Genomic DNA, 14,947 nt, shown 5'->3' on the forward strand with positions numbered 1-14,947 from the left:
AGTGACAATCTGTTTATATCAAACCAATGTTTAACTTTTTCCAACTCTGTATTTAGCACTTGTGCTACTTCCTGTATATCTGATCCAGAGAAAAACAGCATTGTATCATCAGCAAATAAAATGCTGCCAAGCACATTGGATACATTCACAAAATCATTGATATACAAAATAAACAGTTTGGGTCCAAGTACCGATCCTTGTGGTACTCCATAAATAATGTTACACAATTCTGATTTGGCATTATTTATCTGAACAAACTGTTTTCTATTTTCTAAGTAGCTTTTTACCCACTGATGTGCAACACCTCTTATTCCATATTGTTGTAACTTGTGAAGCAATCAAAAGCCTTTTTCAGGTCGATAAAAATACTTACAAAATAATCCTTATTATCTATTGTTGTTGATATTTTCTCTATTAGTTCCATAACTGCCATAGCTGTTGAATGTTTTGTTCTAAATCCATACTGAGCATTATTTAAAATATGATGTTTCTCAATAAATTTATCCAATCTTGTCACAAAAACTTTTTCCATAATTTTAGAAAACTGTGGAAGCAATGATACTGGCCTGTAATTAGAAAAATTATGTTTGTCTCCATTTTTATATAATGGGACTACCTTAGCAATTTTCATTTCATCTGGAAAAATCCCAGTTGACAGAGACAGATTACAAATATAAGTAAATGGTTCAATAACAATTTCTATTATACTTTTTACAGTCATCATGTCTAAATCTTCATGGTCAGTTGATCTTTTGCTTACACAGTTTTTTACAATATTTCTTATTTCATCTTTTTCCACATTGTCCAGGAAAATACTATTGACTGTATTTACCAATGTACGTAATTTATCTTCTATTATTGGTTTATTTCCCACCAGACTTGATCCTACATTTGAAAAATAATTATTATTAAACCCATTTGCAACTTCTTTTATATCATATATCTCTTTATTTTCCTTAACAAAGTAATTTGGAATAGTTGCTTTCGCTCCATCACTATCAATCACACTTTTTATAATTCCCCACGTTACCCTCATATTATCTTTACTCTTATTTAGTTGTTCACTGTAATAATCTTTTTCTTGTTTGTTTCCTAATTATTGTTAATAGTTTATTTTTATATTTTTTGTATTTATGTTCTGATTCCTTTGTTTGCAATTTTAAAAAGCACCTGTATAAATAGTTTTTCTTTGCACAAGCATTTTTTATTCCCTTTGTCAGCCATAGTTTATTTACTCTATTCTTACTAATTTCAATTAATTTACAATTTTTATTGTATGATTTCATCATCATGACATAACATGACATAAACTTCTTCCCAGTTTTGATTTTTAAGGTCATATTTTAATGCCTCTAAGGCTTTTACTGACTTATCTCTTTTAAAGTTTATAACAGTTTTTTTGTTGTACCTATTTTTATATTTAAATATTGAAACAATTGGTAAATGATCGCTAATATCTGTCATGAAGATCCCATTCTTGACAATTTCATCTGTTCTGTTTGTAAATATATTATCGATTACCATTGCACTTTGCGATGTAATTCTGGTTGGTTTTGTTATCAAGGGGAATAACCCCAAACTATACATTGAATTCACAAAATCACTTAATCTTTGGCAACTGGAGCTTTCTATGTTAATGTTAAAGTCCCCACACATAAAAAGCATTTTGTTTTTAATTTGAAGAAATAATTCAATTAATTTTTCTGTAAATTTCACAACACAAGAATCTGGTGCTCTGTATACACAACTGATTAGAATATTCTTAGATGTTTCATGTACAAGTTCTACTGTTACAATTTCTATGACATCATTCATAATTGTCATTTCTTCAACAATTGTACACATCAGATCTGTTTTTGTATACAAAGCAATACCACCGCCTTTTTTAAGCCAAGATTCAGTGATTGCAACAATACTAAATCTATTTTTAAAATGATTTAAATAATCTTTTATTTGTGACATTTTACAATACAAGCTTCAGCTGTTTATATGTATGAGTGACAGGGTAGCTTCTGCAATTTTTTCACTATTCAACTGTTCTACCGTATAATACTCACAACCAATCATTTTTAAGTCAAATATACTTTCATCAATATTAGTGTCTATGTCATATATTTTATCATCTGTTTCCATGTTTGATCTGATTTTTTGTTGGTCCAATTACCAACAGATGTCATATTTGATTGTCTATTCAGGTCTGTATTTTGTAAGGTCCTCCTTCTTTTACTCTAATCCACACCCTACAATTCCAGACCCATGTAGCAACAATATGTTTCTGTTTTCTTAGTAGTCTTGCTTCCCTAGCAATATCTGCATTTTTTTCGTTAGATGCTCATTTATATAGACACTTGTTCCTTTCAAATTCTTTGCCTGTCTTAATAACTCATTTTAATATTTTCTGCTTGTAAATCGTATAACAATGTTAGTTTATTTTTTCTATCTTTAGTTGGAATAGTATAACAGTCTGATATCGTGTCTTGATGGATGACAACACCTTTTTGATATAAAAAGTTTGTAACTTGTTGTTCCAATGATTGTCGTTCTTCAGGTGGTGCATCCTCCCCACTAGCTCCACCAGAATCCACCACCCTTGCATATGTCCGATGTTTTGTTTCTAGTCCAGATATTATAACATCATCTTTTCTAGTGAATTGTTCAAGTTCATCTACATGGTGCTCAAGTTTCTTAATGATCTTGTCCTTCTCTTTAACCAGATTTTGGAGTTCTTTAATCTCCACCATCAGTTTGTCTAAATTAGACATGTCTTTTTATATACGGTTTAATGAGGTCTTTATCTCCTCTATATCTTCCTCGAGTTTATCTGTTTCCCTGGGTGGTGCCATGCCGACTATCGTGGCTCAGTATGGCCACTATTGATTACAAAAACAATTCTCACCAGTAGCCTCCACCACCACAGGTCCGGTAGCCGCACACCAACCCTCCCCGTTGCCAACCTCGTTCACTCTCTACCCAGGAGCCCCAGATAAATGGGGATTTTTCAATACACATACTTGGGTTATGCCAAATAGAGGCAGCCATATGGAGATTAGGGTTAAAACCCAATAAAAATGCAACCCTCTTCCAAACATATTGCAAGAAGGACACAATGGGGTGGGTTCTACATTTAGAGGGGAGTCTTATAGTAACAAAGTGCAGAGGGGGGAAGGACCCACATAGGTAACTTTCGAGAGAATACCAAGGGGGAGCTCTTTCAGGAGGAAGAGCCCAGTGAATCAAATGCCTAAGGCTAAAAGCATAATGATAAAACAACAGATTCGGAACCCCGAGTCCACCTTTGTCTGTTTGTTTCTGTAAACTCCTCAGTTTCAATCTAGGACGCTTTTTGTTCCATAAAAAAGTGTTACATAACCTGTCAAAATGACGAAAATAACACAGTGGGATCTTCACAGGGAGAGTCTGTAAAAGATAATTGAATCTTGGTGCACAAATCATCTTAATAACATTAACCCTGCCCCAGAGAGACAAAAAGAGAGGGGACCATCTTTCTATGTCAGCTGACATTCTGGTCAATAAAGACTCAACGTTAACCCGAATTAAATCTGACACTGAGTGGGGAAATAGGATTCCAAGATATTTAATTCCAGACTGTGGCCAAGCAAGCCAGAGCTTCTGATTTTGTCCAATTTATCCTATAGCCAGATAAACTAGAAAACTGATCAATCATTTTAAAGAGTGTGGGTATGGACTGCTGTGGCTGCGTGACTAATACCAGAGCATCATTGGCATATAACATGATCTTATGAGTGCTACCATTAATTTGAAGACCAGGAAAGTGGGGGTCTTTGCGAATAGAGGCTGCTAATGGTTCTAAAGCCAAAGCAAAAAGCAGAGGGCTCAAAAGACAGTCCTGACGTGTGCCTCTATGGAGCTTGAACGGTTGTGAGATAACCCGGTTTGTTGTTACAGAGGCCTTGGGATCATTATATAGGAGCTTAATCCAGGAAAGGAACATTTGACCAAGCCCAAAGGCCTCTAGGGTGGCTAGAAGGTAATGCCACTCTACCCTATCAAATGCTTTTTTGGCATCTAGGTAGAGGGCCGCAGCTGGATCAAGTCCTTCAAAAGCAGCATCATTCTGGATAGCCCACATGACATCAATTAAACACCTAATATTATCTGCTGCGCTACGGGACCGAATAAATCCCACTTGATCAGGGTGTATAAGGCTGGCTATTACATTGTCCAATCTCATTGCTAAAATTTTTGAGAGAGTCTTGCAGTCATAATTAATTAAGCTAATCGGCCTATAATTTTTGCATTCTAAAGGGTCCCTATCACTCTTTAATATAAGTGTAATTAGAGCCTCAGTCAATGTTGGTGGGAGATGCCCGCAATTCAGTGCCTCAACGTACATCTCTAACAGCATAGAAGAGAGCTCATCTGCAAAAGTTATATAGAATTCTGCAGTGAAACCGTCAGGTCCAGGAGCTTTACCAGATGGGAGACTTTTAATAGCTTTCACTATCTCTTCTCTAGTAAGGGGAGCATCGAGCCTGTCTGCTTGTTCCTTTGAAAGAGAAGGCAAAGAGAGGGAAGACAAGAAGTGTTGAATCGCTTGAGGCTCAGCTTGTATTTCGGATGAGTAGAGTTCAATATAAAAGTCCCTAAACGTGTTGTTAATGTCATTGGGTTCAAACACCAGAGTCCCATTCTGTGATCTAATTGCTGGGATTGCACTTTGGGCCTCTTTCATCTTAATGTATCTGGCCAACATTTTACCAGCTTTGTCACCATCCTCAAACTGTTTGTGCCTAAGACGGAATAGAGAGAATTCAACTTTCTGTGTCAGAATTGAGTTCAGTTCATACTTGAGTTTAACCAGCAAGGACAAATTGGCTGAGCTCATATCTTGTTTATATGCAGTTTCAGCTACTGCAATATCCCTCTCCAAATCGAGTTGTCTGGAATTGTTAGACTTTTTCCTAAATGAAGCATATTGAATGATATGACCTCTAATAAATGCCTTAAAAGCCTCCCATGCCACACGGGTAGAGGACGCGGATGGCCAGTTAGTCTCCAGATATAGAGCAATCTCTGCCTTTAAAGAGGACACAAAATCAGGATTAAGGAGAAGGCTCGAATTGAGCCTCCATCTAGGGGATCTGCGAGAGTAGCAAGGTAGGGCCACCTGCATGAAAACTGGAGCATGATCAGAGAGGAATATACTGCCAATAGAGCTGGAGTTTACTAAGGAGACAAAAGATTTCGAAACCAAAAAATAATCAATCCTGGACATGACATTATGGGGGGAGGAGTAGAAGGTATAATCTCTAGAGGAAGGATTAAACAGACGCCAAATATCCACTAGGCCAAGAGCATTGCTGTTGGGTATTTTCTCCTCCAAACATTTTTAAAACCTTTAACAAGACAAACAGAGTCAAGAAACACCAGTGAGACAGAAAGTCAAATTTTACGCGCGGAGTGCGGCCAGGCTGTACACCAAAGCTACACTAAAGTCTGGCCTGCTTTTCCGCTCTTTTTATTAAGAGACGCCCTCATCACATAAACAAGAAACTTGTCCTAAAGGTGGGGGTGATGACGCAAGACAAGTTTCTTCCCATAACATAAACGCATACGTCAATAAGTGCAGCTGTAAGGAAGAACACTTTCAGGTCAGCACATCTCGTTCGTCTGTTGCAGGTATCAGCTGTTCTGCATCTGCCTGAAGTGTCCTGTCTTCCACACTCCTTCACACTAAACACCACATCACAATAGTCAAAACGTTCTCTTACTCCCAGTCGTTAGAGGCTGCGAAAACAAAGTTATATTATAATAATAAGTACATCCAGCCCTTCATTCCCAGCTCAGATTGACCCCAGAGTGCTAAAACAAAATTGAATTCTCAGGATTGCATTAAGACAGGTGCAAAACAGCACATCTCCGTTCTCATGAGAAAGAAGACAAAGCTAAAACAAGGTTGAATAACACGTACATTCTCAGGGTGAAGTGCAAAACAGCACAACACCGTTCTCATGAGAAAGAAGACAAAGCTAAAACAAGGTTGAATAACACGTACATTCTCAGGGTGAAGTGCAAAACAGCACAACACCGTTCTCATGAGAAAGAAGACAAATGTACAAATGTTTAACAGTGATAACATATATACAAAATCCTTAACATTCCCCTCCTGTTTATCGCCTGTTAAACATACAGTAGGCATCACTCAGCTTAGCACTTCTTTTTGAGATTTTCACTAAGAGGTTCATCATGGTATGTTCTCTCTCTAGGCTTACACCCCAGAGGTGATGTCGTCATTGTCACCATCATCGGTGTCTGGGTCATCATACTTCCATTGGTCTGGGTACAGGTCAGGAGAGCCATCGTCCACCTCGTTGTCGTCTGTCCCCAGAAGTGGATATGATGCCGGACCCCCTCCTGGTCCTGGACTTATTGCTGTGGTTATCATTCTATTTACAAGGCCTCGGAGACATGGAATACAACAACAACCACATAATGTTAGAATTGCAGCAAATACTGCTATAGACACTAATAGTGAAGAAATCAAAGACCTCCATTTTCCCATCCCTTCCAGCCACCAATCCCAGCCTTCGGTGTTTACTCCACTGTGCTCTTTCATCTTCCTGTTCAACGTCCTCAGCCCGTCAATGGCTTGAGTGAGACTGCCGTCTGCAGCTGTGTTGTTGGGAATGAATGTGCAGCATTGTTCTCCGAACATGGCACAAACACCTCCTTTCTCTGCCAACAACATATCCAGAGCAATACGATTCTGGAAGGCCATAAGAGACGTGGCTTCTAACTGTGAATGGACAGCCTTAAATCCTTCCTCAGTCCAATTCCCTAATTTCTGTACATTGTAGTGGATGTAGTTTATTCTGTCCACGTTTTTATTAATTGAACACCACCAACAGATGGAAGATTCGAATCCAGCTGCTATTTGATTAACCAGTTTATACTCGTCAGGCACTCCCCTGGGGACTCCTATTGCGTCAATATATGTTGGATTTCCCACTCCTTTCCAATCTCTTTTCACTCTATGTCTGGCTATGCCTTTCTGCCAATCTTCAGGAATAAGAGAGGCTGCATATGTCGTAACGTCTTCAGGGGTCATGGGTATGGCTTCAACTGGTAACAATAATGATATTAATGCACAATAACCTGACACATTCCGTGGCAGTCTGTCAAAGAGGTAAATTTCCAACACCACAATATCCCTTTCAAGTGATTCATATGGATTATATACAGCTGAGTAAACATGAAGGGAAGGAATTTTGTTTAGTCATAATTGATGCGTTCTCAAAATGGGTAGAATTGTTCTGAATAGACTGTTTCTGGTATTCCAAATTGTGGGATGATGTCTTTGCATAATGCTTTAGCCACTGTAAGTGAATCTGCATGTTTTGTAGGGAACAATTCTACCCATTTTGAGAACGCATCAATTATGACTAAACAAAATTCCTTTCCTTCATGTTTACTCAGCTGTATATAATCCATATGAATCACTTGAAAGGGATATTGTGGTGTTGGAAATTTACCTCTTTGGGGTCTCAAATTGCCTTGTGAGTTGTGTTTTGCACATATCATGCATGCTCTACAATGCTGTTTTGCATATGCATCGAACCCATAAAGACAAAAAATAGATTGCAATTGCGATATCATACCCCCTGATGAGACATGCGTCACGCCATGGCTCATAATAGCTGGCCATTTAAACATATTTTTTGGCAATATGGGTTTCTTTTGTGGTCATACGTACAAGTCATTTGCATACGTAGTGCCTTTAGCTATCCACATTTGTTTTTCTCTGTCTGTTGCCTGCTGTTGCATGTCAGCAAGCAGTGTATGACCTAAATGCAAATCTGGAGTAGTTTCCTGTACAACAAAAATAGAAGAAGCTGCTGCTGCCTCTTTTGCTGCTCTGTCAGCAAAATCATTTCCTTTTAAAACACTGTCAGAGCCATTGGTGTGAGCCGCACATTTGCATATAGCAATTTGTTGAGGCAACTTCACAGCTTGCAGTAGGGCAGTTAGGAGAGTGGCATGAGTCACTGGCTTCCCAGACGATGTCACCATTCCACGCTCCTCCCACAGTTTTGCAAACACATGCACTGTGCTGAAAGCGTACTGGCTGTCCGTATAAATTGATACGGCCGTACCTTGAAACAGATAGCAAGCTGCAGTTAAAGCAACTAATTCAGCTGCTTGTGCTGAAAATGACGATGGCAATGAAGCAGAATCTAATACTTCTGAATTTGTGACGACAGCATATCCAGATTGCGTTTGTCCATAAGCATTTTTGGTGGAAGAACCATCCACATACACGATTGTACTGTTTGGGATGGGTGTGTCCCGGAGGTCTGGGCGTGCTTTTGTACAAACTGTTGCTACATCAAGACAATTGTGCGGCTCACCATCCTCAGGTAAAGGTATCAATGTGGAGGGATTCAATGTTGTACATCGCTCTATCGTAAGGTGTGGCTGTGATAATAGCAAGGACATGCACGAAAGATGTCTTGCTGGGGACAAAAGGCTCATGTTTGTCTGCAACAGAAGTGCAGAGACTGCATGTGGAACTTTCAATGTCAGCTGATGGAATAGAACAACATTACTGCTACTTTGAACAGCCATAGAGGCTGCAACAACAGCCTGTACGCATGGTGGTAAAGCACTTGCTACTGCATCCAATTTAGATGAGTAGTAGGCAACTGGCCTCAATTTTGAGCCATACACTTGAACCAAAACACTAGTCATGAACTTATTCTTACAATCAACTGTTTGAATGAATGGTTTACTATAATCTGGTAGTGCCAAAACTGTGGATGACACTAATGTTTGTTTTACTTTTACAAAGGCTTCCTCAGCATCTTTGTTCCATTCCAACACGGTTGACATTGAAATATCATCTTTGTACATCAAATCAGAAAGTGGACTAGTCAACTCTGCATAGCAAGGAATCCATGCCCTGCAGTAATTTGTCAATCCAAGAAATGACATCATCTGCTTTTTGGTTTGTGGTTTTGGAGCGTGCAAAATTGCTTCCTTCCTGTCAGACAGGATCGTGCGCCCTGTGGCTGATAACTCATGTCCTAAGTATTTTACTTTATCCCTACACAACTGAACTTTGTTTCTACTCACTCTGTGGCCATTGTCAAATAAGAAACATAATAATGCTACTGTGTCAGTTATGCAGTTTTCTCGTGTGTCAGAGGCAATCAAAATGTCATCAACATACACTAACAGTTGGCTATCTGCCGGTGGAACGAAATTGGCTAAACATGCTGACATGACTTGAGAATAAATAGTTGGACTCTCTGCGTAACCCTGCGGTAATCTGGTGAATGTATAACGTTGTCCTTTAAAGGTAAAAGCAAACCAGAATTGACTATCTGGATGTACTGGCACAGAGAAAAATGCATTACTTATGTCAATTACTGAGAAACTATTAGAATTTGGTCTCAGCGAATTTAACAAGGTGTGTGGATCTGGGACGCATGGTGCTCTTTTAATCACAGCAGCATTTACTGCCTGCAGATCTTGAATCATTCTCCACCCCACTGAGGGCGGAGCCTTTTTTACCGGAAATATGGGTGTGTTACATGGTGAATCTGGACATGGCACTATTACTCCTGCTGTTAATAAATCCTCTATTACTGGCCTGATTCCGTCAATTGCATCAGGTTTCAATGGATACTGTCTTACACATGGTCTGTATTCTGTTTTTGGCCTTATAACTACAGGTTGTGCATTTTTAATCAGTCCTACGTCTGAAGGACCTGTTGTCCACAATCCTGACGGTACTGAAGAGAGAAGAGCATCTTCTTCAGGACTCAACTGAAACACTCAGGATTGTGAAGTGGACACATCAATGTGTGTTCCAGCTGTCAGCACCAATGAGACATTAACTGGCACTTTATACAATTTAGTTGATGGACTGAACTCCGTTCGTGGGCCAACTCTACTCCAATCAGAGGCTGACAAAGCTGTTATGACTGTCAGTCCCAATTCTTGCCATTCTGTCAAATATGGCTTACAAAGTGACATATGTAATGGCATACCTGTGAATCTCAATTTTGATACATCTTCAGTGGCGCCTGTTACTGTTATGACGGCTGTTGAGCTGCCATCATGAATCAAATCGGTCATTGTCAGCTTCACAGGTGAAACATTTTTCAATTTAGTTTCATAGTCACCATCCGGACCTGGAGGATCTTTATGCCACATTGTGACATGCAGGTCAGGTGGTGACATCTGTTGTTCAGGATTTTTTAGTAGGGCTGTCGCTTGCAAGACGACATCTTTACCCCATCCTGCAGCATCTTCTTCTGAGATGTCAAATGTATAGTAATAGTGGAATGTGGGGTCAGCGCTTTCTTCTCTTACCATGTTAACGCCTCCTGTGCGTTCAACAACTAATTTCCCTTGTTCCACAATTATGGACAAGCCCAATGCAGTCAATCCGTCTCGTCCTAGGAGGTTAACTGGACATTGTGGCATGCTCAACACTGACATAGTACACGTCAGGCCAAATGGATCTGTCAACGTTATGGGTTTGGTGATAGGGACGTCTGATGGTTGTCCATTTGCAGAGCGAACCCTAAAGATTTCGTTGCTTAATTGATGGACAGGTATGTTGTCATTACATGTGGTTCTACATGCTCCTGTATCACAAAGGAATGTCACTGGTCGTCCATTTACCAACAAAGTCACTTCTGGTTTTGGTACCGGATTTCCCAGCAAGGCACACAGATCCATATCACAATCAGACTGCCTATCTGATGTGGAATCATGGATTATGGATTCTAGTCATTGTGGATACTGTGGCTGCGGAGGATTATTTCGTTGTGGAATTCTCCCTGCTGCTCCCTCAGTAGGTGGATTCGGACAATTTCTATACATATGTCCCTCTCTTCCACAGTTCCAACAAATCAGGGGACCACGTGGTGGCCCTCCCTGTCTGTGCTGCTGTTGTGGTTGCCAGGGTCCTTGATGTTGTGGCTGTCCACCTTGTCTATTTTGCCATGGCTTTTTGGGGCGTTTGCACTGCTTCTGCTGTCTTATGTTACCCTGCTGGTAATATATTTCATCATCTCCATGTGCTACATACACTCCTTTGTCGCTGTTTCTTGTCTTTTTCTGCTTTAAGACTTCTTCTGCATGACAGCAGTGTGTATGTGTTTCTTCCAATGTGCCTGTAGGCAATCCAATCCAATGTTTCTGTATCCAAGCTTTTATATCCTTATTGGAATGTTGGATCAGAGCGTTTTTCAATTGTTGTTCATACACAGGTGTTTCTGGCAATATGCCACTATGGACCCTAAATACATTCTCAAACCTGCACCTAAACTCTGTCCATGGCTCTCCTTCTTTCTGAGTTGTCCTGGTAATTTCAGTATAATTTATCTTTGGTCCTAACACTCCTTTCGCACGTGTAATCATAGCTTCCACTCTTGTTTTCAAGACTGGATCATCATGTGGCAATGGTACGCCATCCTGGTCTGCAGGATTCCAGTCTCCGCGTACCTGACTCCATTTAGGGCCACATGCTTTCATCCACACCTGTTGGACTTCAGGTCCACTAAGGTGGTAAGAACTTCTAATGTTTTCTATATCCTGCATAAAGCCCTCGATATCGACATGTGGCGATGGTATCATGTCGACTGCTGCTTTGATATCATCAGCATTCCATGTCCGATAAACGAGCATGGTTGGTAGCTGTCCTGCTGTTCCTGCACGAGGATTTGGTACTTCTATCATAGGATAGGCACCTCCCTGGTCACTGTGTTCCACCATGGGAGGGGCTGTAGGCACTTTCGCTTGACTGCGTGTTTGTGGTTTTTCTGGTTTTTCTCTTTTTACCTTAGGTTTTACTGCCAAATCATACTGTGGTGGCGGTACATCGTCATCCTCTGGTAGAGGAGATAAAGGTCTCTTTGTCACCGACGATCCAGCCGACGGTGGTTGTTGAGGCTGTTCTGGCTCTCTGTGCTGAATTATCACATCTTCTTCTGCCTTACCTACAGCTTTCTTTTTCCTCGCTTTCTCTAATCGTCGCTTCTCTGCTCCTTTCTGTCTGTTCTCTGCTTCCTCCTCCCAAAATGCCACTAAATCTGCCCCTACTTTCTGCATCTTTTTCTCATCACCTTTATGTTCCCGTTCTAACTCCTTCTTCAGCTTTTGTATGCTGATCAGGTTCAGTCGTCCGTCAAAGTCATGTTTATTTATCCAGGTCTCCAATTTCTTTGTTGCTTTTGGATTTTTTGCCTCCATAAATTTCCAGTCGTCAGTTGATAAATTTTCCTTATTTTTAGACGTCTTACCCCCCATTTTTATTATATTTTTTATCCCTTGTTATAATTTGGACTTCAGACGGGGGCACACCTAGGGTGTTCTAAATCTGAAGTTTTCACACTTTCTTTGGACGTGACAATCAATTTGCCGTCGTGTGGTTGATTCCTTTCACCTCCCCGTAGGAAGCGGAATCACTTGCCTGCTGCTTCCACACGCACGGTTGTCACTAACGTTGTCCAAAGTATTACACTTTCACACAGTTATTTACACTTGCGCAAAACACTATTTACACATAGAAACACTCCTAATAATCGTACGCGTATTCTTATGTCAGGGGAGCTCGCCCTCCCGTGAAATTTAACTAATGTCCTGCATTAGGGGACTCCGCCGTCCCTGCCAGATTTAACTGCTTTTTTACAGTGCACATATTCCTACCCGGGATTTCCTTTACGTATTAAAACAGAGGAGTCCGTATCCTCCTTCCGGAATTTAACTACGTGCGTCCCTCGCAACCGTAGAGGAGTCCGCCCTCCTTACAGAGTTTAACTGTGTTTCATTAACAGACGATTCTGTATCATCGTTTACGGAGTTTAACTGTTTTATGTGATCACTTTTATCCCCTACCGGTACGCGTATATAAACAGAGGAGTCCGCACCCTCCTTACAGAGTTTAACTGCTTTGCATTAACAGACGATTCTGTATCATCGCTTGCGGAATTTAACTGTTTATGTGATCTGATCACCACTCACTCAGTACTATTTACAAAGAAATTCTACTCACTGACTCGACTTCCTGTCTGTCTTCTTCGGGAAAATCTCGTCAACCAGACGATGCCAACGGTGGTCGACAGCTGCAGACACAATCAATCGATCGGACCTTGGCCAAGGATTTACGGCTGGACTTGACGACCTCCGCTGGACACCTCCGGTATTGTTGAGATCCCGGACGAGCCCCCAGTCAATGTTGGGTATTTTCTCCTCCAAACATTTTTAAAACCTTTAACAAGACAAACAGAGTCAAGAAACACCAGTGAGACAGAAAGTCAAATTTTACGCGCGGAGTGCGGCCAGGCTGTACACCAAAGCTACACTAAAGTCTGGCCTGCTTTTCCGCTCTTTTTATTAAGAGACGCCCTCATCACATAAACAAGAAACTTGTCCTAAAGGTGGGGGTGATGACGCAAGACAAGTTTCTTCCCATAACATAAACGCATACGTCAATAAGTGCAGCTGTAAGGAAGAACACTTTCAGGTCAGCACATCTCGTTCGTCTGTTGCAGGTATCAGCTGTTCTGCATCTGCCTGAAGTGTCCTGTCTTCCACACTCCTTCACACTAAACACCACATCACAATAGTCAAAACGTTCTCTTACTCCCAGTCGTTAGAGGCTGCGAAAACAAAGTTATATTATAATAATAAGTACATCCAGCCCTTCATTCCCAGCTCAGATTGACCCCAGAGTGCTAAAACAAAATTGAATTCTCAGGATTGCATTAAGACAGGTGCAAAACAGCACATCTCCGTTCTCATGAGAAAGAAGACAAAGCTAAAACAAGGTTGAATAACACGTACATTCTCAGGGTGAAGTGCAAAACAGCACAACACCGTTCTCATGAGAAAGAAGACAAAGCTAAAACAAGGTTGAATAACACGTACATTCTCAGGGTGAAGTGCAAAACAGCACAACACCGTTCTCATGAGAAAGAAGACAAATGTACAAATGTTTAACAGTGATAACATATATACAAAATCCTTAACAATTGCATATGCCCTGTATTGCAGAGCTCGACTTGGGCCGATGTTGTGACGGGGTGCTGCGATCAAGAATCTTATCCATAACCTGATTGAAATCCCCACCTATCCAAATGGGGTAATCACCCATTTCGCTAAGCCTATGCTCCAGCTGTCCAAAAAATAAAGGATCATTAACATTTGGAGCATAGACATTAGCTATTATCACTTTATGGCCTTGTATCTCAGCAAGAAGCAGCAGAAACCTCCCCACATCATCTATGACCTCCTTAACACACTTAAACTGCAAATTTTTGTGAATTAAAATTGACACTCCCCTGCTCTGACTATTCCCACAAGATGCAAAGGCCTGACCCACCCAGTCTCTACAGAGTTTTTTTGATTCACTAATTACAAGATGAGTTTCCTGAAGAAGGGCTATATCAACTTTTTTGGATTTAATAAATGTAATAATCTTTTTTCTCTTAATCGGGTGGTTAAGGCCTTTAACATTCCAAGAAATTAAATTTAAAGAGCCCAGATTGTCAGCTGACATCACAAGCAGTTAGCAATGTACATATCCACAAAGCATCACAACTAGTTACTTTAATCTTCACTGGGTGTTGAGTAACAAAAAAAATTACTAGTAAAAACATACACAACAATAAATAGGAAAACCAGTTCCCCTCAAAATAAAAACATGTGGAGTGACCAAGAACAATAGTCCTCCACAGGTGCTCCAGAACTGCACCAACTAAAACAAAAAAACCTTGAGAATGTGACTATAAACAGTGTAACGGACTAAAGGAGAGCATTCATGCAGCAACAGTATCATCATAAAATAAGGAGTAATAAAACTTAATATCTAGCAAGAAGCCTAAAATTATAAAATTAAAATCCGTAAATATCGAATAAAGACCAAAATAATATCCCCCTGCAAAATCAGTAT

The sequence above is a fragment of the Thalassophryne amazonica genome, chromosome 14 (assembly GCF_902500255.1).
Source record: "Thalassophryne amazonica chromosome 14, fThaAma1.1, whole genome shotgun sequence".
Classification (NCBI taxonomy): domain Eukaryota; kingdom Metazoa; phylum Chordata; class Actinopteri; order Batrachoidiformes; family Batrachoididae; genus Thalassophryne; species Thalassophryne amazonica.